This window comes from Hemiscyllium ocellatum, chromosome 10 (genome assembly GCF_020745735.1).
Source record: "Hemiscyllium ocellatum isolate sHemOce1 chromosome 10, sHemOce1.pat.X.cur, whole genome shotgun sequence".
Taxonomy (NCBI): Eukaryota; Metazoa; Chordata; class Chondrichthyes; order Orectolobiformes; family Hemiscylliidae; genus Hemiscyllium; species Hemiscyllium ocellatum.
The window spans coordinates 81,961,724-81,988,629 of NC_083410.1; the positions used below are offsets into that span (position 1 = coordinate 81,961,724).

General features: G+C 39.5%; 1 protein-coding gene across 3 annotated transcripts in view; it reads right to left on the reverse strand.

Moving 5' to 3' along the window:
- Positions 1–26,906, reverse strand: part of agpat4 (1-acylglycerol-3-phosphate O-acyltransferase 4 (lysophosphatidic acid acyltransferase, delta)) — a 192,394-nt gene that overhangs the window by 129,026 nt on the left and 36,462 nt on the right. Inside the window, exon 1 of one of the 3 annotated variants that reach the window (XM_060831010.1) lies at positions 15,939–16,022. The exons of 1 other annotated variant lie outside the window; for it this stretch is intronic. The gene's annotated coding sequence lies outside the window, so the exon portion shown is untranslated. Of the gene's footprint in view, positions 1–4,260; positions 4,282–15,938; positions 16,023–26,906 lie in introns of those variants that run through there. One more of the 3 variants, XM_060831012.1, reaches the window with a different exon arrangement.

The window sequence follows — 26,906 nt, forward strand, 5'->3', positions numbered from 1 at the left end:
AAAAAAAAAGTCACCCCTCATTCTAAACCCTAGTAGGAAACAAAAACCCACTTTAAATCAGAACTATCCTGACATGAAACCTGTACACTAAGTTTATGTCTAAAGGCCTAGAATACCTAAATTTGTCTGCAACTCAATTCCTGTTTCTCTCTTACAGAAGTCCAGTTTTCATTCTTTATGAAGTCACATTCATTACAAAAGAAAAATCAAGTGTTAATTGTAATAAAAACAAAATGTAAAAATATTTTGATTGCACTAATAGCTAATGAGGGTGATATGTGCAAAATTGCAAGCAGCAACCAAAAAAAAATTAAAATCAGAGGATATTTGGCAAGCGAAAAATTTGGTCTTCTGTTGTTCACTCCACCTATCTCCATGCTGGCATTAGCCCAGGCCATGCTATTCTTTGAGCAGAGCAGCACTCGAGCTGCTTCTCCTCAGCCATGACACAGTCAATGGGAACCTTACTTCTGGGTCAGAAGACATGGGCCAGACTTTCACTCGAGGTGGATAACCTGAAATTGGGAAATTCTCTGGTTTGATACACATGCCTCTGGGGGGAAAAAAAGCCCAATTTATACTCCTTATCTGCTCTTCATGAAGATTTCAGAGTCTTTCTCTCCCACACTGCAGGATAAGGCCCTTGCTGCTGCGAAAATGGGATCTGTGAAACTAGTCGAAGTCAAGTGTCTCGGCTGACTGTATTATGGAAAACAGTCAGAAGTTACATAACACCAGATTATAGTCCAACAGGTTTATTTGAAATCACAAACTTTCAGGGTGCTACTCCTTCATCACTTCACCTGGCGAGGGAGCAGCATGCCAAAATCTCGTGATTTCAAATAAACCTGTTGGACTATTATCTGGCGTCATGTAACTTCTGACTTTGTCCACCCCAGTGGAACACTGGCACCTTCATGTCCCTACCTCACAAGCAAACAAAAATCTGTTGGAAGTGGGAACAGACTTTTAAGACCCACCCCATGATCTTTAAAAAGAATTCTAGATTATTCCACAACTCAAAAAAGAAAGTCCACAAGTTCAAATAGAGTCAAGATTCAGGATCCCACTCCAGCTATTAAGGAATGCTGCAATGTTACAGACATTTCTTTTGGTTCAGATGTTACTCCATGGCCCATCTACCCTGATCAGTGCAAGAGGTACAGCACTATTTTGAATCAATAGCCAAACAGTTCTTCCTAGTTTCCTGATCAATATTTAAATTTGAAGCAAAAAAAAAATATCACTAACCGATAGTAACAATGTCCAGATAATAAGATTGGCTGCAACCTTTCCCCAAATTGCAATAGTGCACTTCAATAGGACTCACGTACCCAATGCAAGTTCTTTCTTAAAATTTTTGAATTACCTTCTAGGTCTGACCTTTTCCACTGCATAGTTTAAGAATCACTATCTACAAATTGCACCCATTCACTTGAATCTAAAAACTTTGCATTTGGTATAAGTCAATATACTTGAAATAGCCTTGCACCTCATTCTGGCAAGCTTTATGCGAGTGAACAGCCTGCTTGCGAGAATGAGGTGCAAGGCTATTTCAAATATATTGACTTATACCAGATGCAAAAGTTTTTAAATTCAAGTGAATGGGTGCAATTTGTAGATAGTGATTCTTAAACTATGCAGTGGAAAGGGTCAGACCTCAAGAAAGTAATTCAAAAATTTTATTGCGTTGGTACCCTACTATCCTTCCCAACCACAGCTTGACTGCCAGCTGTCAATAACAGTCAGATGCAAAGCTGCAAACTGAATTTGTCCCCCATATTGTAAACATCACACTTAATATTTCTAAAATGATTTTAAAAAGAGATTTAGCTAAAATTACAATATCAGATTGTACATCAGCCAATATTCACACAAATATTGTTGATCAATGTGGAAGAGAGAAAAAAAATACGCTACCATGGTAATTGGCATAGAGTCAGATGTACAGCATGGAAACAGACCCTTCAGTCTGACCCATCCATGCCAACCAGATATCCCAACCCAAACTAGTCCCACCTGCCAGCACCTGGCCCATATCCCACCAAACCCTTACTATTCATATACCCATCCAAATGCCTCTTAAATGTTGCAATTCTACTAGCCTCCACCACTTCCTCTGACAGCTCATTGCATACCCATACCACCATCTACATGAAAAAAAGTTGCCCCTTAGGTCTCTTTTGTACCTTCCCCTCTCACCCTAAACCTATGCCCTCTAGTTCTGGACTCCCCGACCTCAGGGAAAAAAAAGACTTCCTATTTACCGTATCCAGGCCCTCAATTTTGTAAGCGTCCATAAAAGGTCACCCCTCGGCCTCAGACACTCCACGGAAAAACAGCCCCAGCCTGTTCAGCCTCTCCCTACAGCTCAAAATCCTCCAACTCTGGCAACATCCTTGTAATCTTTTCTGAACCCTTTCAGGTTTCACAACATCTTTCCGATAGGAAGGAGACCAGAATTGCACGCAACCAGCCACAACATGACCTCCCAACTCCTGTACTCAACACTGACCAATAAGAGCATACCAAACGCCTTCTTCACTATCCTATCTACCTGCAACACCACTTTCAAGGAGCTAGGAACCTGCACTCCAAGGTCTCTTTGTTCAGTAACACTCCCTAGGACCTTACCATAATGTGTATAAGTCCTGCTAAGATTTGCTTTCCCAAAATGCAGCACCTCACATTTATCTGAATTACACTCCATCTTCCACTTCTCAGCCCATTGGCCCAAGTGGTCCAGATCCTGTTGTAATCTGGAGGCAACCCTCTTTGCTGTCCACAAAACCCAGTCAAATTTGTGAGACATGATTTCCCATGCACAAAGCCACGTTGACTATCCCTAATCAGTCCTTGTCTTTCCAAATAAATGTACATCCTGTCCCTCAGGATTCCCTCCAACAACTTGCCCACCACCAACATCAGGCTCACCTGTCTATAGTTCCCTGGCTTGTCCTTACCACCCTTCTTAAACAGTGGCACCACACTTGCCAACCTCCAGTCTGCCAGCACTTCACTTATGACTAATCGATGATAAAAATATCTCAGCAAGACACCCAGCAATCACTTCTCTAGCTTCCCACACAGAGTTCTCAGGTACATCTGATCAGGTCCTGGGGATTTGTCCACTTGTGCGTTTCAAGACATCCTGCACTTCCTCCTCTAATCTGGATATTTTGCAAGATGTCACCATCTATTTTCCTAGAGTCTATATCTTCCATGTCTTTTTCCACAGTAAATACTGATGCAAAATATTTATTTAGTATCTCCCCCATTTTCTGCAGCTCCACACAAAGGCCACCTTGCTGATCTTTGAGGGGCCCTTTCTCTCCCTATTTCCCTTTTGTCCTTAATGTATTTGTAAAAACTTTGGGTTCTCCTTAATTCTATTTGCCAAAGCATCTTTTATGTCAAGATGCCACTCATCCAAAGACAATGTATGCTTCAAAATCAATAGCCTCTAGATTATCATCATGGAAATGTGATAGAATGAATCAGATACACATCACAACACAAATATTTAAAAGCGTCAGCAAATACCAGATTCCCACAGAAGAGCAGAGGGACATTCCAATCCCTGTTGAAACATTCTTATACTAGTGTTGTGCATGCGTGTTGGAGATTAGAAAAACAACTAGTGCTGTGATTCATATGCTGTACAATTTCTCAAGATCTCAAATCAGAATTTTTGAACAATTTGGTGTTTATCAGTAAAGCAACCTATGCAGTCAAATTCCTCTTTTTGGAAATATACTACTTTCTCACTTCCAACTTTCACCCTCCTTTTTCTGAAAGGAAGGATTTAAACTGGGGTATTGCACAATAACAACAATTCTACACTCTAGAGTGTAAAACAGGAATAATAGCAGTTTATATGTCCAAGGAAAAGTGCAATAGGAGGCCAGTACTGTTTTAGTCTGATGTCCATCTAGAATGTCACATCCTAGCAGGAATTCCCTAGCAGGCCCCACCTCAACAAAAATGGCACAGGAACACAAGCAATCAGTTGGCTATTCAGCCCTGGAGCCTACTTCACTATTCAATTAAATCTGCACTTCAATATGCCAAATGATAGTTAAAGAAAAATAATCCGTGTAAATTTTTAAAAGTATGACACTTTGATCAAATTTTCGTGACATAGCCATGGTGTCCTTTTAAACATCTGGTTCATTTTTCACTGACAAATAGGCATGGAATTAAAACCTCAAAAGAAAAATCATTAGATGCAACATTTCTCTTGGAAATTAATTGAAATACCTTGACTCCATCAAAATAGCCAGTGAGGAAGATGTCCCACTCTTTCTGACATGGTGATTACTGAAGGTGGTGATCAGGTTGCAAGGATAATCTTCCTAAATATGCTCACTGACATATATGGTAGTAATGCAGGAAACCAATGCAAGTTCATACTGGAAGACTGATAGCTTTGTGTTCTACAGGTGGCAGACAAGGCTCTTTTCCAAAATTTCCTGATGCCCACACAAGCAAGAATCTCGTCCTGTCCATATTCAGGAATACAATCAGCTGATCAAAGCAATTAAGTAGGCAAGTTATGACTTATTGAAGATATTGCTCCCCCACTCAGCAAGCAAACTGAAAAAGGAATCTTGCATTTAGTGTCCATGTTTCCTTCATGATGTTGTTGTTACCCATTTCTGTCACTCTTCTACACACAAAGAGAACACTGCATTCTTCCAACTCTAGACTCTTATACATTGAAGAGTTTTTAAAATCAACCCACAACCTTCAACCTTAGCCCCAAGCTCTGGAATTCACTCTTACTACCACAGCCCATCTTTCAAAAGACTAGTACTAGTCCTAGTAATACCACAGCACTGCATTACCATTTGTCCACTCAATGATAAAGTTTTTTTTGCAATCTAGAATTGAATGCAAAAAATAACTTTATCATTGAGTGGGCAAATGGTAATGCAGTCATTAATCAAATAGTTCCAGCATATGTCATAATTGATTTTAGTTGATTAAAAATCAAATCTAGTGCTGTTTAGCAGGGTGACACTTAGAGGCAAAGTTCTTCCACAAAGAAGGACAAAAATGTTACACACCACCTATTCAGAGGAAGTTCTCTCTCCTCCTAGTACTGAATGCACAAAGCAAGAATTAACTTTTTTAAAAAAAAAGGAATAATCAGAATCATGTAGAAGTGACTGACAAAAAACATCTAGATTTTAGAACAAATTTGGTCAGCACCACTTTTGTCATCCAACATTTTTCAATATACATTCTATATATTGCAGGCTGGAAAGGATTGGCCCTTTTTAAAAGAGGGTTTTAAAAGTTATTAGCATAGAACAGGAGCCTAATGAGAGTGAAAAGTGGTGGTCAACTAGAGAATTATATGCATGCATCATTGAAAACAAAACAGACAAGTCAAAACCACAAAAAGAAATAAATTACTTGTAACTATTACAGAACCATGAAAGTTGGTTGACAAGGATTGCGACCTGAATTTTTGAAGGGTACAGGACATTCAGGAAGGAGGCTAAGACAAAAAAAAGTGGAAAGGTGGCTCTGTTAATGATATTAGCACATTTGAGAGAAAAGGATGAACTATATTCTGGAACCCACAACGTGCAAGCAGTTTGAGTAGAGAAGGGAAATTATAGAGTGCAAGCAACTGTGATGGGGGATTCTCTAGTCAGAGGCACAGACAGACGTTTGCACAGCTAGCAGTGATACATCAGAATGGTGTGTTGCCTCCCTGCTGGAGGATATCAAGGATATCTCAGAGGGTGCAGAATGTTCTCAAAGGGGAGAAGTACCAGCAGGAAGTCATTGTACACATTGGAACTAACAACATTTAAAAAAGGGAAAAAAGGAGGAGATTCTGAAGGGAGAATATAGAAAGTTAGGCAGGAATTTAAAATAGGTCAGAGGATAGTAATATCTGGATTATTCCAGGTGCTACATGCTAGTGAGATGAGGAATAGGAGATAGAGTGGATGATTGTGTGGCTGAGGAGCTGGTGCAGGGGAGAGGAGTTCATATTTTTGGATCATTGGAATCTTCTGTGAGAGAAGTGACAATAACGACAGATTGCACATGAATTGGAAGGGGACTTATATAATGGCAGGGAGACTTGCTAAAGCTGCTCAGGAGGATTTAAATTAGTAATGTGGGGGCTGGGATCTGGGAGATAGAGAGAGAAGAAAAAAAAAGGTCAATCTGAGAGTGGTATAATTGAGAAAGGGAGCAAGTAAAACAGTCAGGGCAGGCAGAAACAAAGCAGAGAAAGGTAGGACTGAAATTAAAACTGCATTTACTTCAATGCAAGAGGCCTAACAAGGAAGGTAGATAAACTCAGCGCATGGTTAGAGAACATGGGACTGGGAAATCATAGCAATTATAGAAACTTGGCTCAGGGATGGACAGGACTGGCAGCTTAATGTTCCAGGATACAAATACTATAGGAAGGATAGAAGGGGGCAATGGCATTTTTGATAAGTACAGCAGTAATGCTATACTTTAGGAAGGACATTCTTGGGAATACATCCAGTGAAGTTGCTTGGGTGGAACAAAGAAATAAGGGATAATCACCTTTCTGGGATGGTATTATATGGAACCCCTAATAGTCAGCAAGAAATTGAGAAATACATTTGTAAGGAGATTTCAGTTATGTGTAAGAATAATAGGGTGGTTATGGTAGGGGATTTTAACTTTCCAAACCTAGACTAGAACTGCCAACATGTTAAGGATTTAGATGGACAGAAATTTGTAAAGTGCGTACAAGACAATATTCTGATTCAGTATGTAGATGTACCTACTAGAGAAGGTGCAAAACTTGACTAACACTCGGGAAATAAGGCAGGGCAGGTGACTGAGGTATCAGTGGGGGAGCACTTTGGGGCCAGGAAAAGGATAGACCAGATCTAAAAGTTGAAGTTTTAAATTAACCTTCCTCCAATTTAGATGGTAGTAGGCAAGAATTTTCAAAAGCTGATTGGGGGCAGATATTCACAGGCCAAGAAATGGCCGGAAAATGGGAAGTCTTCAAAAGAATAGATAACAAGAGGCCAGATATAGTATGCTCCTGTTAGGGTTAAAGGAAAGGCTAGTAGTTGGAGGGAATGTTAGTGACTAGAGAATTGATTTTTTAAAAAGAAGAAGGAAGCATATATTCACACCAGAGATTGTGAATCCTTAAGAGTATAAAAGGCAGTAGGAGTAAGAGGGAAATCAGGAGGGCAAAAACAATAAGGGATCATGGTGATGGTGGAGGCCTGTGACTTGTCATGTGCCACAAGGATAAGTGCTGGGTCCACTAACTTGTCATTTATATAAATAATTTGGATGTGAACATAGGAGGTATACTTAGTAAGTTTGTAGATGACACCAAATTGAAGGTGTGGTGGACAGTGAAGAAGATTACATCAGAGTACAATGGAATCTTTATGAGATGGACCAATGGGATGATGAGTGGTAGATGGAGTTTAATTTAGATAAATGCCAGGTCCTGCGTTTTGGAAAGGCAAATCAAAGCAGGACTTATACACTTAATGGTAAGGTCCTGGGCAGTGTTACTGAAAAATAAAAAAAAAGGAGACCTTGGAGTGCAGGTTCATAGTTTCTTGAAAATAGTCACAAGTAGATAGGATATTTGAAGGAAGTGTTTGGTATATTCTCCATTATTGGTCAGAATATTGAGTATAAGAGTTGGGAGTTGCAGCTGTACAGGACATTGTTAGGCCACTTTTGGAATATTGCATGCAATTCTAGTCTTCTCCCTATTGGAAGAATATTGTGAAACTTGAGAGTTCAGAAAAGATTTGCAAGGATGTTGCCAGGGTTGGAGAATTTGAACTGTCGGGAGAGGCCGAATAGGCTGCGGCTGTTTTCCCTGGAGCATCAGAGGCTGAGGTGCGACCTTATAAAATCATGAGGGGCATGGATAGGATAGAAATAGACAAGGTCTTTTCCCTGGAGTGGGGAGTCCAAAAATAGAGGACATAGGTGTAGGGTGAGGGGGAAAAAAAAATATGAAAAGGGACCTAAGGGGCAACTTTTTCCACAGAGGGCTGTGCATGCATGGAATGAGTTGCCAGAGAAAGTGGTAGAGGCTGGTACAGTTACAACATTTAAAAGGCATCTGGATGGGTACATGATTTCCTCCGGGTGGGTTTCCTCCGGGTGCTCCGGTTTCCTCCCACAGTCCAAAGATGTGCGGGTCAGGTGAATTGGCCATGCTAAATTGCCCGTAGTGTTAGGTAAGGGGTAAATGTAGGGGTATGGGTGGGTTGCACCTCGGCGGGTCGGTATGGACTTGTTGGGCCGAAGGGCCAGTTTCCACACTGTAAGTAATCTAATAATTAGAAAGTGTTTACAGGGATATGGGCCAAGTGCTGGTAAATGGGACTAGATCAGTTTAGCACATCTGATTGGCATGGACAAGTTGGACCGAAGGGTCTGTTTCCATGCTACATATCTCTATGACTAAGTGAATTTATAGCAGTGATGTAAAAGTGCCCCAAGGTAGAATGAAGTCCATGAATAGGAAAGGATTAATGGGATATGGGACAAATGCAGGCAGGTGTGACCAGTTTAGCTTGGGCACATTGTCAGCATGGACTAGTTAGACTGAAGGGTCCATTTCCATGCTGTCTTACTATGATTTTTATTGTATAAATATAATAGAGAATTATCAAAGTTTGAGAGAAAGACTTGGCAATAATAATGAGTGATTTTAATCTAAACAGACTGGGAAACCAAAAAGGAAAGGGAAGCCTACATGCGTTCATTAGGATGTTTACAGGATATGTTCTTAAAATAATATGGTCTAGACCACAGCCAGACAGAATATATTCTAAATAAATCTGTCAGATCTTATTGCCCAATGATCTTGTAGTAAAGGCACTCATTAGGTAGAAGCAACCATAAGAGGATCTAATTTTATAGAGTTTGAGGGAGAGAGGAGGGAGTCTGAAACTACTGATTTAAATCTTAGCAGTTAACGGAGGTTGTGAAAACAAAAGACAGCTATAGTGAATTTGCTAATTACATTAGAGGATATGTCAATATAGATGCAATAACAAATATTTAGTATCTAAAAATAGATACTTTTTCTTACTTGCTAGGATATAAGACACACACCCATTATTAGTGGTTAACTAGAAACATAAAAAGATAGTGTTAAACACAAAGACAGGTGGCATATTAGTGAGAAATTAAGACATGAAAAAGCTAGGCATGAAATTATAAAAATTAAAAAAGGAACAGAACTTCACAAAATGGGTTTTGGTCCTGTACTAATTCTCTCGATGCACTTTTGAATGGAAAATAAGTTGGCAAATGAATTGAACAGATATTTTGCACTAGAATCAAGTAAAATCCAGAAAGGGACAAAAAAAATACAAAATCACCAGTGAATTGGAATGGACTAAGTTTGGCATTATAGCAGGCTGTCAAATACCTGGATTTTGATGGATCCCTTCCCAGTGTTCAAAGTAGTAATTGGTGTCCAGTGAGGTGGCTGATTGGAAAATTAAAACCCAAAGCTCACTTGATTTGGGGAAGAATTTCCCATTAGTTTGGAAGATGGCAAATGTAACTTCATTATTAAAAAAAAGGCTGAAAACAAGAAATTACAAGCTATTGAGCTGAATGTGCCATAAAGATGATGTCAAACACTCCTCTATAAGCACAGCCCTAAGAAAAACTGAAGATAAATTGGAGTTAGCATGGTTTTGTGAAAGCGAATCATGGTTAACCAATCTGTACAGGTATAATGTAGTGTGTGCTGTTGATAGAGGGGAACCAATGAATTGAATATACTTAAGATTTCCAGAGGACATTTGGTGAAAAAGGTACCATATCAAAAAACGTGTAACAATAAAAATTCAGGGTGTAGAGGCAGCATGTTGGCATAATAGATATCAGCTGCTTCGCAGAAAACAGAAGAAGCATAATGGTCTTTTTTCAGATTGTCAAGGTGTACTGTGTGGTGTGCCACAGAGATTAAAGCTAGAACCTTAACTGTTTACAATTTGTATAAAGTAGTTGTATGAAAGTATGTTTGCAAAATTTGCCAAATGATAAAGATAATTAGGAAATTAAGTTCTGCAAGTGACGCAAGGAGACTAATGAAAAGATATAGATTAAGTAGGTGAATAAAAGTATCAAAAATGTAGTAACACGTGGGAAAAACGTGAAACTGTCCTTGTGGCCAGGAAACAAGAAAGCTCCTCGAACATATCATTTATTCCAAGAGGTATTAAATACAAAATTAGGAGGTTATGCTTCACTTATACAGGGCACTGGTAACACCACACTGGAGCACTGTACTGCCATCTTAAAAAAAAGGAACAATATTAAAGACAGGAGGTACTTCAGAGGAGATTTACTAGACGAATACCTGAAAATGGATAGGTCACCTGGAGAGAAAAACTGGATAGGAGAGGCTTATTCTTCTAGACTCCAGCAAATATAAGAGGTGACTTAACTGAAAGACTCAAGAAGCATCTTGACAAGTTGGATGTCAAAAGGATTTTTTTTCTTATGAATATCAAGAATTACAGTCACTGTTTAAAAACCAGTGTTGTCCATTTAAAACAGAGGTGAACTGAATTTTCTGAAAAAGCAGTGAAATCAAAGTCTGAATATTAAGGCAAAAAAGTGAACAGATTTCTGTTAAGCAAGGGGTTGAAAGGTTATCATAGTTGATCAGGAATACCGATTTGATGTCACAATCAAATCAGCCATGATGTCATTGAATGGAGGAGCATGCTCAAGAGGTTGAATAGTGTACACCTACTTGTTCACAAGTATGCAAAGCAAGGCGGAAGGGGTGTTTGATGGGAAAGATTTTGTTCAACATCTGTGGGCGGCACGGTGGTACAGTGGTTAGCACTGCTGCCTCACAGCGCCTGAGACCCGGGTTCAGTTCTCAACTCAGGTGACTGTGTGTGGAGTTTGCACATTCTCCCAGTGTCTGCATGGGTTTCCTCTGGGTGCTCCGGTTTCCTCCCACAGTCCAAAAATGTGCGGGTCTGGTGAATTGGCCATGCTAAATTGCCCGTAGTGTTAGGAAAGGGGTAAATGTAGGGGTATGGGTGGGTTGCGCTTCGGCGGGTCAGTGTGGACTTGTTGGGCCGAAGGGCCTGTTTCCACACTAAGTCTAATCTAATCTAATCTCTGGTGGATGGTGCTTGTTCAGAGTTAAAATGCTTGTTATAAATTTAAAGGGATTAGCCTCCATGTTCTAGCTAAGGACAAGGATGATTTGGACAGTAATGTTCATTGAAGATATTATAATTGACTGGTTTTTGTGCATGAAACCAATCGAAAACACTGGCAATAACTTTATATTAGGAGATCACCATTTTATTTCTGTTTAATACTATTGACAGAAAGATTTTGTACATTATATTCATTTCTATGGGAAATTGCATTATTCCTCTTGTCAAGCAATTTATTTTTGAGTCTATAATGGCAGAGTTCAGCAGTATCAAACATGTTGGAATTCAGAGCCAGGATATAAAAGCAGTGTTCAGCATGTTCACCAGAAAGTGGAGCTTGCCTGGGTAATTACAAGCGAAAGGTATTTCATCTATTCATTTTGTTTATGCTGACTTAAAACCGTTCCAATAGGATACCATACTATTCAGAGATAAAGAATGAATGTTGGGAAATAACAGTAACCCTCAAAACCCACAGTACTGTAATAAACAAGTTATTTTTATTCTTTACAGTAACTCATGTATCATGTAAGAGGCCACATGTTGCCTACCCTAATTGCTGCTAAGGTGGTGATAATGAGTACCAAAACTAAAATTTTTGTTAGATTTAAAATTTGATTGCTGAATAATTATTCCCATTTGATTCTTCTAGTTCATGAAATTAGCAGTAGAAACACACAGGGTGAGAGAGGTATGAAATAATGTAAATGATTCAAGTTTCACAGGATTCTAAATCAGAGAATCACATCATTCATTTATACCTCTTCCACTCTTCAGTCTTGGCTCAGGATTTATCTCTAGGTTAGAAGGTTCAGTTCAGAGTCTTGAGCACAAAACCTGCATTGACATCCAATAAAGGGAAATGCTGCAATGGGGAGTCAAGTTCCAAATAAGACACTAAACTATCTGCCCTCCGGTAGGAATGAGATTTCAAGCACTACAAGATGCAGAGGAGTTCTGTTACTATTCTGGCAAATAATGATCCCTCAAAACATATACATTAAAAGCTCAATTAAATTTATTCAATTGATGACTGCGACCTTGCTGCGTGCAGCGTGTTTCTTACTTCAGGATGGTCTGAGTGTAGCATATTGACTATCAATTTTATTCACAGGAATTGAAAAGCAATACATGAATACAAGTTCTTGGTGCTCTGGGTCAGAAGGTCCAGATTCGAGTCCATTCCACTCCTAGAAGGGTGTTATTTAAAAATTTTTTAAAAAACTGTTCATATATGTTTTATTATTAATGAAAATTCGTTCTAGCCCACTGTTTTGCTCTTAACAAGCCTTCTTATAAAGCAAGCTACAATCTAGACAACATGCAAGTTTGGATACTTTAAATGATTCTACTTTCAAAATTTACTCACTCCCCAGAGAATTAGCTGCTCTAAAACAATGATGGGGGCGGGGGGGGGGGGGGGGGGGGGGGGGGAAGAGAAGCATAAAAATTGGCACAAGATAAGCTAAGCTGTTCTGAAATTATTTGCTCTTTTTTCCTTTTAAATGAAAGTAGTAGCCTGCAGTTAAAAAAAAAATTGGCCAAACGTTCTAGGGTCAAGTCTCATCTTCCACAACTTTGTCATAAGTTGACTGAAACAAAATGTATCTTAAGCCTTTGCTTTGTTGTTAGAATTCAAACAAAAAGAAACTCATCTCAAAGTCAGATCGTCATGGATTTATGCTTGACTATGGCTGGAGTTCATCTACAGGCTGTAGCACTGCATGAACGAATGTCTTGCCAGTTGGCCAAGATGTTAAACCAAAGCTCTGGCTACCCAGATGGAAATTAAAGAGAGAGAGGAATTCTCCTGGCCAACATATTCCCCGTCTCAAAACGGAGACTACCAAGATTAGATGAACTGGTTATTCATCTCATACTCACATGTGATCTTGTTGTACATAAACTGGTTGCATATTTACCTCCAACCTATTTGTGCAAGACATTTGGCACACTTTGGGTTAAGGTATTATTAAAATAGCAGTTTTCTTTGCTTTACTATTCAAACTTTGGGGACATGAGGCAGGTTACAAAAGTTTCAAAAGAAACATTATTGAGATTAACATGCTAAGCATCAATCCTCATCCTACCTTCTCCACTGCACAGAATATCAGAATTTGGCAGAGTGGGACACTATGGCATGACTATTAATTAACCCTTTTCCTGCACCCTTTAGCTAAATAACTTGCAGTTAACATCATGGAAACGGTATCAGGGTATCTAGGGTTTTTATAAATAATAGGACAACCTAGTTTATTTCCAGGAAAGGTGTGAGATTCACAGACCAAAAGGGAAGAAAACAAACAGACAGGATAAATTACAGTCAAACCAGAAGAGAACCAAAGAGAAAAAGAAACAAAGACTCGATTGAACAAAAAGGAAAAAAAGACAAATGCATGTTAAGAAAAAAAATTTAAAATTGTGAAACTTTTGGAAGATTTATTACACTAATTATCACAATTGAAAAAAATTGGACTTGGGATTACAAGTATAAGCTTCTTCACATGACCTTGCTTATCAGATTGCATATTGTAACTTTCAACACGAACTCTTTTTCCAGCCAGATGATTTAGACTTCTACATCATTACAAGGTTTGACCTTAAGCTACAGCTAATGAGGCAACAATTTTCACACTTCATTAAAAAAAACAGCCTCAACAATTTTACCATATCAAGTACTTGTGACTAATTTGAAATTAATCACTCAGATCAAAAGGAAACATAATAGGAATGCTGGAAAAAAACTCAACAGGTTTGGTAGCACCTGTGGGGAGAGAAACAAGGGACACGGAGTCTGATATGACTCTTCAGAAACTGACAGGCTAGAAAATGATTTTTTTTATGCTGTTGACAAGAGAAAGGAGCAAATGGAGGGGATTGGGAGGATGAACAGGGTAAGATACTACCATTGGCACTCATTTGTCAAGGAATAATTTAGGTACAAAATAGGTGTAAGTTGAAGTGGAAATAGCAGAAACAATGTTGGTTTTGACAGAGTAAACCCATGCAGACAAGCCCTGGGGCAGGGGGAGGTGGGAGAGGCCAATCAATCCGAAGGTCACTTCCTCATAGCCTGCTTCCTGTAAGAACTCTATTCACTCAGTTTCTCCATCTGTTTCAAATGATGCCACTTTAAAAAAAAATTCTACATATTTGTCCTTTATCCTCAAAAAGGAAAAAAGGATCATAGCACTATCATGCCTGGCTCATGTTCACACCAAAGTCTCATCCCTTCCACTCTCCCAGAGATCCCACTGTCCTCACTTTCTAGCAATCTCCACATTCAAATAATCACCCTTCACTATTTCCTCTACCTCCAGCAGGAGGTGGTCACCAAACATATTTTCCCCTCTATCAGCATTCTGCAGGAGCTATACCTTGTGTCACCCTGGTCCATTCTTCTATCACTCCTAACATTTCTTAAGCCCAAACTGCTCCACATTCCCATGCAAATTTACAGAGATTTCTATTTTACTTTCTCATTATCCAAGAGGCAAACATAGCTTCCCTTTGAAACTGTAGTTACTTATAATTCTTGCAATCTACTGTTTTATTTGCTGCTCACAATGTGGTCTCCTATACATTGAGAAGACTGGATGACCACTCTGCTGAACACCTCTGCTCTGTATGTGAATTACCCTGATTTTCCAGCTGCTTGCCATTTCAGTATATTACCTTGCTCTTGTTGCAGTCCTTGGCCTGCTACAGTGAAGCCAAACACAGCTAAAGGAAGGGAACTTTACAACCTTCAATACACATTCATTGTCTTACATTTTAGTTACAGCCCTTCATTCCATCCACCCATCAGTACTTTGTTTGCATGTGATTGCAATCAGCAAAGCCAACCTATTTTCTATTCATTCCTCCAGTTACATTAACCCTTCCTTTATCTTTTGCTCTGGGCACCCTCAATCTGTTTCACTCACTTCTCTTTATCCATAGTAATCAACAAGAATTATTTTCCTGTTCCCTTCAGTTCTAGAGAAGTTATATCAGACTTAAAAGGCTAACAGATGCTGACAGGCTTAATAAGTTATTTTTCCAGCACTTTCAGGTTTAAATCAAGTGTCATGGAAAGCCCCTATATTTGAAAAACATGAAGGAAAACGTAAAACTAAAAACACCCTACGTCTACGTTTCTTAGAACTGAAATTATCGTTTCACTTTTATATATCAGTATTCGATGATCAAGCTATATTATAGCCATACACACACGTGTAAAAGGCCTCTTGAAATGGAAAAACACATTTGGGAAAGCAACTTACCAGTTGCCGTGGTAACGTGCATACCCCTCGAAAGAAAATAAAATTACACAATATGAAGTGGTTGTCATTATTTCAAACACCGCTTTTCAGGATTCAGATACTATGACTAGAATGAATCAATAGTAGCATTTCCGAAATCTTTGCCATGGCCGTAACTATGGTAACAGAAAGGGGGAGTGTAAAGGATACAAAGCAGCCAGCAAAGCTGGATCGATTCATTAGACACGTTTTATTACTAACCCTCTCCGATTCTGGGAAGGATCAATGCTTCCTTCGTCTACATTCAGCTTGTGATATTTAACTAAATGTTGCTACCCAACTCCAGAGGAATCTAGATAAATGATCAAGCTTTTATTCTTATGCATAGACTAATTTGACTAGCTGTCTGGTTTTGACATCCTTTTCAAGCTTTTCGAAAAACATTCAAGCATCAGAAAACGCGCTGTGGAGTTAAACGAATCTGAACTGTTTCACATACCTTCAAACAAATGGTTTTTAGCACGTGTATCTCTGTAGCAGAGAGGAAATAAACTATAACGTTTTAACAAGCAGTAAACTCATCTGGTGCTTGTAGGGAGGTGGGCTCCACCCAGGGGATGGGCTTGGAGGAGAAATGTGTTCTCAGCTGACGTCTCTCCCCATTCTATGTCACTTCCTTTTAAAGCTCTGAATTAACGTGGGTTTGATGAAGTACTTCTAAGATTCATGCTTCGCCCCTCCCTTCTTCTTGGAGGCTAGCTCATTTTTTTACACACCATAGACCCTGTAAACAGAGCAGCTTTGTGGAGTCAGCTTCATGTGTGTTTAAACAGCAGTTGGCCTAGCTGATTACTTCATTTCCCCTGACCCACCCTCATTCCACAGAGAAGCATAATTTAACTTATGCTGTTTCTGTGATTTCTAGATGCTTCTGTTCAAATTCAACTGTCTGAGGCAACACTAACACTTATTAGTCAAGGAGCTGTCAGGGCAGCAACAGAGCTAGCAATGGAACGTGTCATAAATCAGTCACTCAATACTATCACAACACAATAATCTCAAAGACCCTTCCTCCCTCTTAAGGTAAGCCCACTTCTATTGCTGGTGTGGGTGAGGGTTGGTATGCCTCCCTTCACCTGATTATTCTCGTCCAGAGTTAAAAAAAATGCTTAGCCTATGAGTCACCTCCCCACTGGCTACAGCCATATTTGGGTTGTCTGATCATGCTGTAATGCACAAATCCATTTTTTTTAGCAGATTTATGTGTTCTTCCAATCGTATGTTAAATTACACAGCAGGCACTTAGTCAAACATTTCATTCTGAAGAATTTAAAATTATTTTCATATTATAAGAATGTTGAAAAGATGTTGCCTCACAGCGCCAGAGGCCCGGGTTCAATTCCAATGTGCAGGTTAGGTGAATTGGCCATGCTAAATTGCCCGTAGTGTTAGGTGAAGGGATAAATGTAGGGGAATGGGTCTGGGTGAGTTGCACTTCAGTGGGTCAGTGTGGACTTGTTGGGCCGAAAGGCCTGTTTCTACACTGTAAGTAATCTAATCTCTAATCATAACATCTAACCCTCCATCTGCCTCCCTATCTTGACATCTTGAATTTCTTTCAGAGAGAAAATGAAGAAGCATGTGCATGGTGGCTCAGTGGTTTGAACTGCTGACTCACAGTGCCAGGGACCTGGGTTTGATTCCAGCTTTGGGCAACTGCATTTGCACATTCTCACCATGTCTGTGTGGGTTTCTTCTGGATGCTTGGGTTTCCTCCCACAATCCAAAGATGTGCGTGTTAGGCGAATTGACCATGCTAAATAGCCCATAGTGTTCAGGGGTAAATGTAAGGTATAGGAAAGGGTCTAAGTGGGAAACAGGCCCTTCAGCGGGTCAGTGTGAATTTGTTGGGCTGAAGGGCCTGTTTCCACACTGTAAGGATTCTAATTCTAAAAAAAAATTGGAAACACATTAATTTTGAATCGTAGAATCCTTACAGTACGGAAGCAGGCCTTTTGGTCCATGGAGTCCACACCAACCCTCTGAAGAATATCCCATCCAGACCCAACCCCCTACTTTATCCTTTTAACCCCACAAGTCCCTTGGCTAACCCACCTAGCCTGCGCATCCATGGACACAAGGACAATTTAGAATGTCCAATCCACCTACCTACACATTTTAGATGGGACAAAATCAAAGCACCCAGAGGGAATCCAAATAGACATAGAAAATGTGCAAACTCTACACAGTCACACAGGGGTGCAATCAAACCCAAGACCTGGCACTGTGAGGTAACAGTGCTAACCACTGAGCCACCGTACCATCTAGTTCGGTCAGGTGTAATTTCTTTTTTTGGTATACTAGTAAAAATTTAAGATATGAGTGTAACAGTGAATGCTCAACATCACCGATGGCATGTGAAAGTTTCCAGAGAAAACATAAGTTCTGTGTAAAATAAAAGGCTGAAAAGACTTATAATGAGTTAAAATGCTCTATGTCAGTGCACAAAGCAAAAACAGAAGACAAATCTGCTGAAATAATAGATTTGTGCATTTCAGCATGATCAGATAACCTATGGATGGTCAGACAGTCACCACACAATGTAATTCTAATGGTAGTTCAATCAGTCACCACACAATGTAATTGCTAATGGTGGTTCAGTATTGATGGTCTTGCTTCTGAATTGGAAGGTTGGGTTTCACGCCCTAAAATCTGATTTCAACCACCAGTGCAGCACTGAAGGTGCTTTAGTTTACAATGTTAAGCTAAGACTTTATTTTTCTCTACATAAATATAAAAGATCCAATGTGCTATTTTATAGAGCAGGAGTGTTTTCACTTGTGTAATGAATAATATTTATTGAGCAACATCACTTAGTGGAACCTTGCCCTGCATAATTTGATTTCTGCACTTCATATTAACAGTGACAATATTCAAAAATACTAATCAGCTGCAAGCTGCAAATGTGTTGCTGGTCAAAGCACAGCAGGCCAGGCAGCATCTCAGGAATAGAGAATTCGACGTTTCAAGCATAAGCCCTCTCTTATTCCTGATGAAGGGCTTATGCTCGAAACGTCGAATTCTCTATTCCTGAGATGCTGCCTGGCCTGCTGTGCTTTGACCAGCAACACATTTGCAGCTGTGATCTCCAGCATCTGCAGACCTCATTTTTTACTACTTAATCAGCTGCAAGTCAGTTTCAGACATTCCAAAGTCATAAAAGCCAAAAGAACTGCGGATTCTGTAAATCAGAAACAAAAACAGAGGTTGCTGGAAAAGCTCAGCAGATCTGGTAGCATCTGTGAAGGGCTTATAGAGCTGCAGCATAACATCATAGCTCTTAAACTCAATCCCCCTGCTAATGAAAGCTAAGACACCATGCGTCTTCTTAACAACTCTATCAACTTGGGTGGCAACTTAGAGGGATCAATGGACATGGACCCCAAGATTCCTCTGTTCCTTCACACTGCCAAGAATCCTGCCTTTAATCCTGTAATCTGAATTCAGTCTTGACTTTCAGACTTTTCTGGGTAGAATTCCATCTGCCACTTATCAGCCCAGCTCTGCATCCTGTCAATGTCTTGTTGCAACCTACAACAACACTCCATACTATCCACAACTCCACCAACCTTCGTGTCATCTGTAAACTTATTAACCTAACCTTTGACTTTCTCATCCAAATAATTTATAAAAATCACAAAGAGCAGAGGACCCAGAAAAATCCCTGCAAAATACTATTGGTCACCAAGCTCCAGCCTGAATACTTTCCAACTACTACCACCCTCTGTCTTCTATGGGCTAGCCAATTCTGTATCCAGACAGTCAAATTTCCTTGTATCCCAAGCCACATTACTTTCTGAATGAGCCTACCATGGGGAACCTTATCAAACGCCTTGCTAAAATCCATATATACCCCAAGCACTGCTCTACCTTCATCAATGTGTTTTATCATGCTCAAAGAATTCAATAAAGCTTCTGAGGTGTGACCAGCCCCTCACAAAGTTATGCTGATTATCTCTAAGCAAGTTATGTTTTTTCAAATAATCATAAATCCTGGATCTCAGAATCCTCTCCAATAATTTGCTCACCACCAACATAAGATTGACTGGTCTGTAATTCCCAGGGTTATCCCTATTCCCTTTCTTGAACAAGGGAATAACATTTGCCACCCTCCAATCATCTGGTACTACTCCAGTGGATAGTGAGGACACAAAGATCACTGCCAAAGGAATAGCAATTTCTTCCCTCGCTTCCCAAAGTAACCTTGGGAATATCCCATCTGGCTGAGTAGACTTACCTAACTTCATGTTTTATAAAACTTGCAGCGTATCAGCCTGTTTCATGCTGTCCTCACAAATGACAAGGTCCCTCTCATTAATGAATACTGAAGCAAAACATTCATTAAGGACCTCCCCTACGACCTCCGACTCCAGGTACAAATTCCCTCCCCAATCCCTGATCGGCTCTACCCTCACTCTAGCCATCCTCTTGTTCCTCACCAAAATGTAGAAGGACTTGTGGTTTTCCTTAATCCTACTCACCAAGGCTTTTTCATATCCCCTCCGGCTCTCCTAATGCCATTCTTCAGTTCCTTCCTGGATACCTTGTAACCCTCTAGTGCCCTGTCTGATCCTTGCTTCCTCAACTTTAAGTAAGTTTTCTTCTTCCTCTTGACTAGATTTTCCAAATCTTGTGTCATCCAACGTTTCTTCACCCTACCATCCCATCCTTGCCCCAGTGAGACAAACCTATCCAGCACTCACAGCAAGTGCTCCCTTAACAACTTCCACATTTCTGTCATGCATTTCCCTGAAAATATCTGTTCCCACTTAATGCTCCACCGTTCCTGCCAAATAGCATTGTAATTTCCCCCTCCCCCAATTAAATACTTCCTATACCTGCTGCTCCTATCCCTCTCCAAGATTATAGTAAATGTCAGGGAGTTGTGATGACTATCACCAAAATGCTATCTCATCGAGAGATCTGACACCTGACCTGGTTCATTGTCAAGCACCAAATCCAATATGACCTCCCCTTTAGTCAGCCTATCTAGATATTGACTCAGGAATCCTTCCTGGACACACCTGACAACATCTGCCCATTCAATTTATTTGCACTAAGGAGGTTCCAATCAATATTAGGGAAATAGAAGTCACCCTGACAACAATTGTTTGTAATTTGAATGTCCTGAAGTTGTGAAAGGCACAGTATAAATACATTGAATTACTTTCATGGTACAGCATATCCCTTGACTCACTATAAATACTGCACATGTCGGTCTTATTCATCAGCTGCTAGTTGGCTGTGGCAGCATCAGAGGTAGGACCAGTTGTTAATTTTCTGCTTTCTATTCCTGGAGCAATGAATCCAATTAAAATGCTCAACTGCTTACACAACTGAATTGAACTAAACTCAATATAGACCAATTATTAATATAGGGCTTTTTAAGTACAGTGTTAAAGTCATTACTTCTGAGCTAGGAAGCTTGGGTTGGAATTCCACCTGAACCAAATTGTTTCATAATGTATCCGAGCAAGTTGATTAAAAATATTTAACCCAATCATTGAACCTGGGGCCTTCCTGGTCTGTAGAGCTTAACTGTTCACTGTAATATTGACAGGACACAGGCTTGGACTTTGATGATTTGGAGATGCTGGTGTTCGACTGGGGTGTACAAAGTTAAAAATCACACAACACCAGATTATAGTCCAACAGGTTTAATTGGAAGCACACTAGCTTTCGGAGCCTGGTGTTGTGTGATTTTTAACTTTGGATTTTGATGCCTCAGAAATGGATGATAGGTGATAGATGGAGCCATCCCATAATACAAACCCACATATGGGTGTGATTTTAAAGATCCAACATGTTCCTGAGCTTACGAATGACTATTTTATTTTTTCTTACATTGCATACAAATCAATTTATAAACTGACTCTAGAAAGGTATCCGTTTGCAACCCAGGGGCTGCCTATACACACAATGCACCTTGTTCAAATTACCTAAATAGGTGAAAGCCATTCTCTGGTTAATTTCTCAAAGCAATGCCTGAATTAATCAATCAACCTGCCTTGTTTAGATTTAAACAAAGCTTGGCAGTTCTGTGTCAGTCATCATGTAACTGGTGCATTTGGCATGACAAACATCTACCAATCAGAGTCCAACTAATCATCACAATCTTTTTATGCAGTATAAAATATTGTTACTTTTTCCCTTGGTATTCTTGTGAGTCGCCTGTTAAGTGCAAACTAGAATGGTGTCATTTTCAGCAATGCACTTGAAGAGAGTCCTATATCTTGGCTCTTTTAGTATAACCATTCAAATAATTTCTTTGAAGTCCATATAAGCTCAATAAGTAATTTCCAAGTATATATTCCAATTTAACCTCTCTCAGCATTCCAAATCATAACAATTCACTGCATTATCATGCTTCCTGAATTCCCTTCTCATTTATTTTGCACTACCTTAAATAAATCACTTAAAAGATATGTGAAAATACAAAACAACTGCACATTTTGAAATCTGTTTAATGTAGGACTAACCTGCATATGTTCACCAGGCCCCTACTGTGATAATTATTCAGTAGTTGGGAAACCTCAATATTAAGATGTAAGCTCTGAAATCTTTGATGCATCTTTTAACCACTATGCATAAGCTTATAGCCGGACAAATTTCTGCTTATTTTGTCAATAACCTTGAACCTGTGTCTTATAGTTACAGATTCACCTGCTACTGAAAACAATTTCGCTTTATTTACTCTATAAAATCCTGCATAACATCCAGAAAGTTTATACAGGCACCTTTTTAATAGGTAAATAAACAAAGTAGCATAAATTGTAACTATAGCTACATTAAATAAACTCCAAATATTTGTAAATACTTTCAACTTTGCATTGTTAGTTGTTGATATGTAAGCTCAATACACAGTTTCCTCTATTTCATTTTGGTATCATTACTATGGTATTGTTTATTGCTCTCAGCTTTCTCCTGCTCTTACCATCTGTAAGCTTTTAAAACCGAAGCTATATGCTGTGAACCATTACGTTTATCATTTATTCGATCTTATCTCCTACTTTTTTTTTGAATTCTCACAGCATGCTGTACTTACTGTTCTCAAAATATCTGTGTCACTGCAAGTCATCTTATCAACTTTACATTACTAAATTTCAGAAAACTGTCATGCAATTCTATTGGACTTTGTTAAAGTGAAATTCTTGTAGCTTTACAGCTATTGCACAGGAATGTCTAGCAAGTTTTTGAAAGTTGTGTCTGTCACAGTTTGCTTAACTGTTCTGTTCAATTAATCGTTATCAGACCCTAGCTCTGCTCTTTATTTCCAGGCAAAGTAGCCCTGGAACCTGTAAACATAAGCTATGTAATTACGGGTTGATGTGTACAATTCCAGTTTTGGATATAAAATTCAATGGCAATATTACACAAAGTCCCGTGAGCTGGCCAAAAATGTACATTTAGCCTTATGGGTGGGGATGGAACAATGTCACCAAATAGTTTGTAAAAATTCTAGACCTGTCTATTCCTAAAGACTGTAGATGTTGGATCAAATGGATCTCACAAAACTGAATTTTTCACTTGGTAAATATATCAAGGCTTACAGATTGAATAAATGAGGTTAAGTTTCACAAGTATGATCTAACTAAATGGTTAAAAGGGGCCAAGGGCTAAGTGACATGAACTTGCTCATAAATAATGGCCAACCAAACATTCATGAGTTGCCCAGCAATTGGAATAAACAGAAAGAAATGTAAGCACATCACAGAAGCTCACACAAGAACATTTTTAGGATCATTGAGAAAAAAGAAAGGTAAATAGAAGTTTAAGGTGTCTAACTGGAGTCTACACTTACTGGGTTTTGTTTAATGATCAGAACATGATTTTGTTCACACTTGAAATGAAAACAGAAATTGCTTGAGAAACTCAGCAAGTCTGTAGAGAGAATGCAGAGTTAGTATTTCAAATCTAGTCACACACACAGACAAATTTTCAAAATAGGCCCTTTTGTAAGCTTCAAGTAAATCAGTTTCCATAATATAGCATTCTATTTGGAAATCAGGCAACTTTTTTATTTTATGTTGAAAATTAGTTTTGAACTCCTTGCAATTTCACAGAGGTACAAAGAACAAATGAAGAACAAAGAATAATACTGCACAGGGACAAGTCCTTCAGCCCACCAAGACTGCACTGACACATGATTTCTAAATTAAAAACCTTTTGCCTCTAAGCAGTCCATATCCTTCTACTCCTATATATTCATATATCTGTCAAGATGCCTCTTATACATTGCTATTTTGTCCACCTTCACCACCTCCTCTGGCAATGCATTCCAGGCTCTTACCACCTTCTTGGGAAAAAACTTTCCTCTGATACCTTCTTTAAACTTTCCTCCTTTTACCTTAAACCTATGTCCCCAGTAGTTGGTATTTCTACAATTGGAAAAAGACTCCTTATATCCATTCTACTCATGCCTCTCATAATTTTGTAAACTTCTATTAGGTTACTCCTCATTCTGTGACATTCAAGTGAAAATAAACCAAGTTTGTCCAAACTCTCATAGCTAATCTCTTCCAAACCAAGCAACATCCTAGGTAAATATTTTTTGTATCTTCTCCAAGCCTCCCCATCCTTTGTGTAGTGTGGTGACCAGACCTGTACACAATATTCTAAATGTGGCTAATGTTTACACTCTATGACACAACTGGTGAAGTCAAGCATATCATGTGCCTGCTTGAATACCTTTATGCAGTTGTGTTGCCAATTTGAGGGAACTGTGAACCTATATGCCTTGATTCCTCTGTACATTGATGCTACTAAGGGTTCTGCCATTTACTGTAAGCATCACTTCTGCATTAGATCTTCCAAATACATCACTTCACATTTGTCTCAATTAAACTCCATCTGCTGCTCTCTTGTCCAAGTCTTCAGCCTTTCTATATCCTGTTGTATCCTCTGGCAATCCTCCTCACTTTCTGCAGCTCCTCCAATCTTTGTGTCATCCACAAACTTACTCAACAGGCCACCTCCATTCTCCTCCATTTCACTTATATATATTATAAGCAACAAGGGTTCTTGCATTGATCCCTGCGAACGCCACTGAATCAAATGGGTCTCCCATTTGAAATGCACCCTGCCACCACTACTCTCTGTCTTCTATAAGAAAGCCATTTCTATATCCACTTTACCAGTTCACCACAGATCCCATGTGACTTCACCTTTTGTACCAGCCTATCATAAGGGACCTTAATAATGTCCATATAGAAAGAAGGCAAAGGCCTAGTGGTATTATCACTGGAATGTTAATCCAGAGATAATGTTGTGGGGACCGGAGTTCTTTAACTTCCCCAACACTGACTGGGACTCCCTTAGAGCAAGAGGCTTAGATGGGGCAGAATTTGTCAAGTGCATTCAAGAGTCAGAGATGTACAGCATGGAAACAGACCGTTCGGTCCAACCCGTCCATGCCAACCAGATATCCCAACCCAATCTAGTCCCACTTGCCAGCACTCGGCCCATATCCTTCCAAACCCTTCCTATTCATATACCCATGACTCCAACTAGAGAAGGGGCCATACTTGACCTTGTATTAGCAAATGAGCCTTTCAGTTGGAGACCATTTTGGAAGCAGTGATCACAACTCGTTACGTCTTAAGATAGCTATGAATAAGGATTAATCAGGACCTTGTGATAAGGTACTAAATTGGGGGAGGGAAAACTACATTAGTATTAGGCAGGAGCTTGGGAGCATTAACTGGGGGGAGCTGTTGTCAGGCAAGTCCACATTTAACATGTGAGAATTGTTTAAAGATCTACTGTTGAAAGTTTAGGACCAGCATGTTCCAGTAAGGAGAAAGGACAAGGATGACAAAGTAAGGGATCCTGAGACAGTGAGGGAGGTTAGGAATTTAGTTAAAAGGGAAAAAGCAGATGTAAGGTTTAGTAAGCTAAAATTGGACAGGGCACATAAAAAATATAAAGAAAGGAAGGAATTCAAGCAGTGAATTAGGAGAGTAAGAAGAGATCATGAAATGATCTTGTCGAGTAGGCTTAAAGAGAATCCCAAGGCATTCTATACATACTTTAAAAACAAGACGGAGAAGGTAGGACCCCTCAAGGGTAAAGAATGGAACTTGTGCTTGGAAGCAGAGGATGTGAGAGCCTAAATAAGTACTTCGCATCATGATTTGCCAAAGAGAAGGGTATGGAGGATAGTGGGATGTATGTGGAGCATTCTAATATGCTTGGGTATTTTGAGATTGAGAACGAAATGGTGATGGATCTCCTGGAAGAGGGTGGATATATGCCCAGGGCCCAATGATATCTATCCCAGGTTAGAGAGAGGAGAGTGCTGGGCCCTTGATCAAGATTTTTGTATGCTCATTAGTCTATGGAGAAGTCCTGGAGGATTGGTAAGTAGCTAATGTTGCTCCTCTATTAAAGAAGCGAAATCGGGATAATCCAGGAAACTATAGATCAGTGAGTCTTACATTGGTGGTTGAGGAGCTATTGGAGAGAATTCTTAGGGATAGGATTTATGCACATTTGGAAAAGCATGGCCTAATTAGGGATAGTCAGCATGGGTTTGTGCAGGGCAGGTCAAGTCTTACTAACATGATTGAATTTTTCGAGGAGGTGGTGAAGGTGATTGATGAGGGTAAAACAATGGATGTTGTCTACATGGATTTTAGTAAGGCTATCGACAAGGTTCCTCATGGTAGTCTCGTCCAGAAGATTAAGATGCATGGGATCCACGCTGCGTGGATTTTGAATTGGCTTGCTAACAAGAAAGCAGAGGGTAATGGTAGGTTTGTTTTATAAGGCAGGAGGTCCGTGACTAGTTGCGTTCCACAGGGATCCGTACTGGGACCCCTGCTGTTTATGATATATGCAGATGTATGGGTTAGTAACTTTCAGATGATTGGTAGAGTTGCAGATAGAGTAGAAGCTTGTCAAAGGATACAGCTGGATATAAATCAGTTACAGATATAAGCAGAGAAATCACAGATGGAGTTTAATTTGTGTAAGTCTGAGGTGCTGCACTTTGGGAGATCAAATGTTAAGAAAGAGTGTACACTTAATGGTCAGCATTGATGTACAGAAGGATCTTGAGGTTCAAGTCCATAGCTCCATAAAGTAGCCATGCAAGTAGATGGGATGGTAAAGAAGGCATATGCCACAGTTGTACTGTGGGAGGCCACCTGGGTGGGCTCATCCAGGAATTGAATACGAGAATCAGGATGTCATGTTGCAGCTTTATAAGAATTTGGTTAGGCCACGCACCTAATGTTCAATTTTCGTTGCCACAACACAGGAAGGATGTGGAGGTTTTGGAGAGAGTGCAAAAGAGGTTTACCAGGATGCTGCCTGGATTAGAGGGTATGAGAAAAACTCAGGTTGTTTTCTCTGGAGCAGCAGAGGCTAAGGGGACACTTGATAGAAGTCTTTTAAGTTATGACAT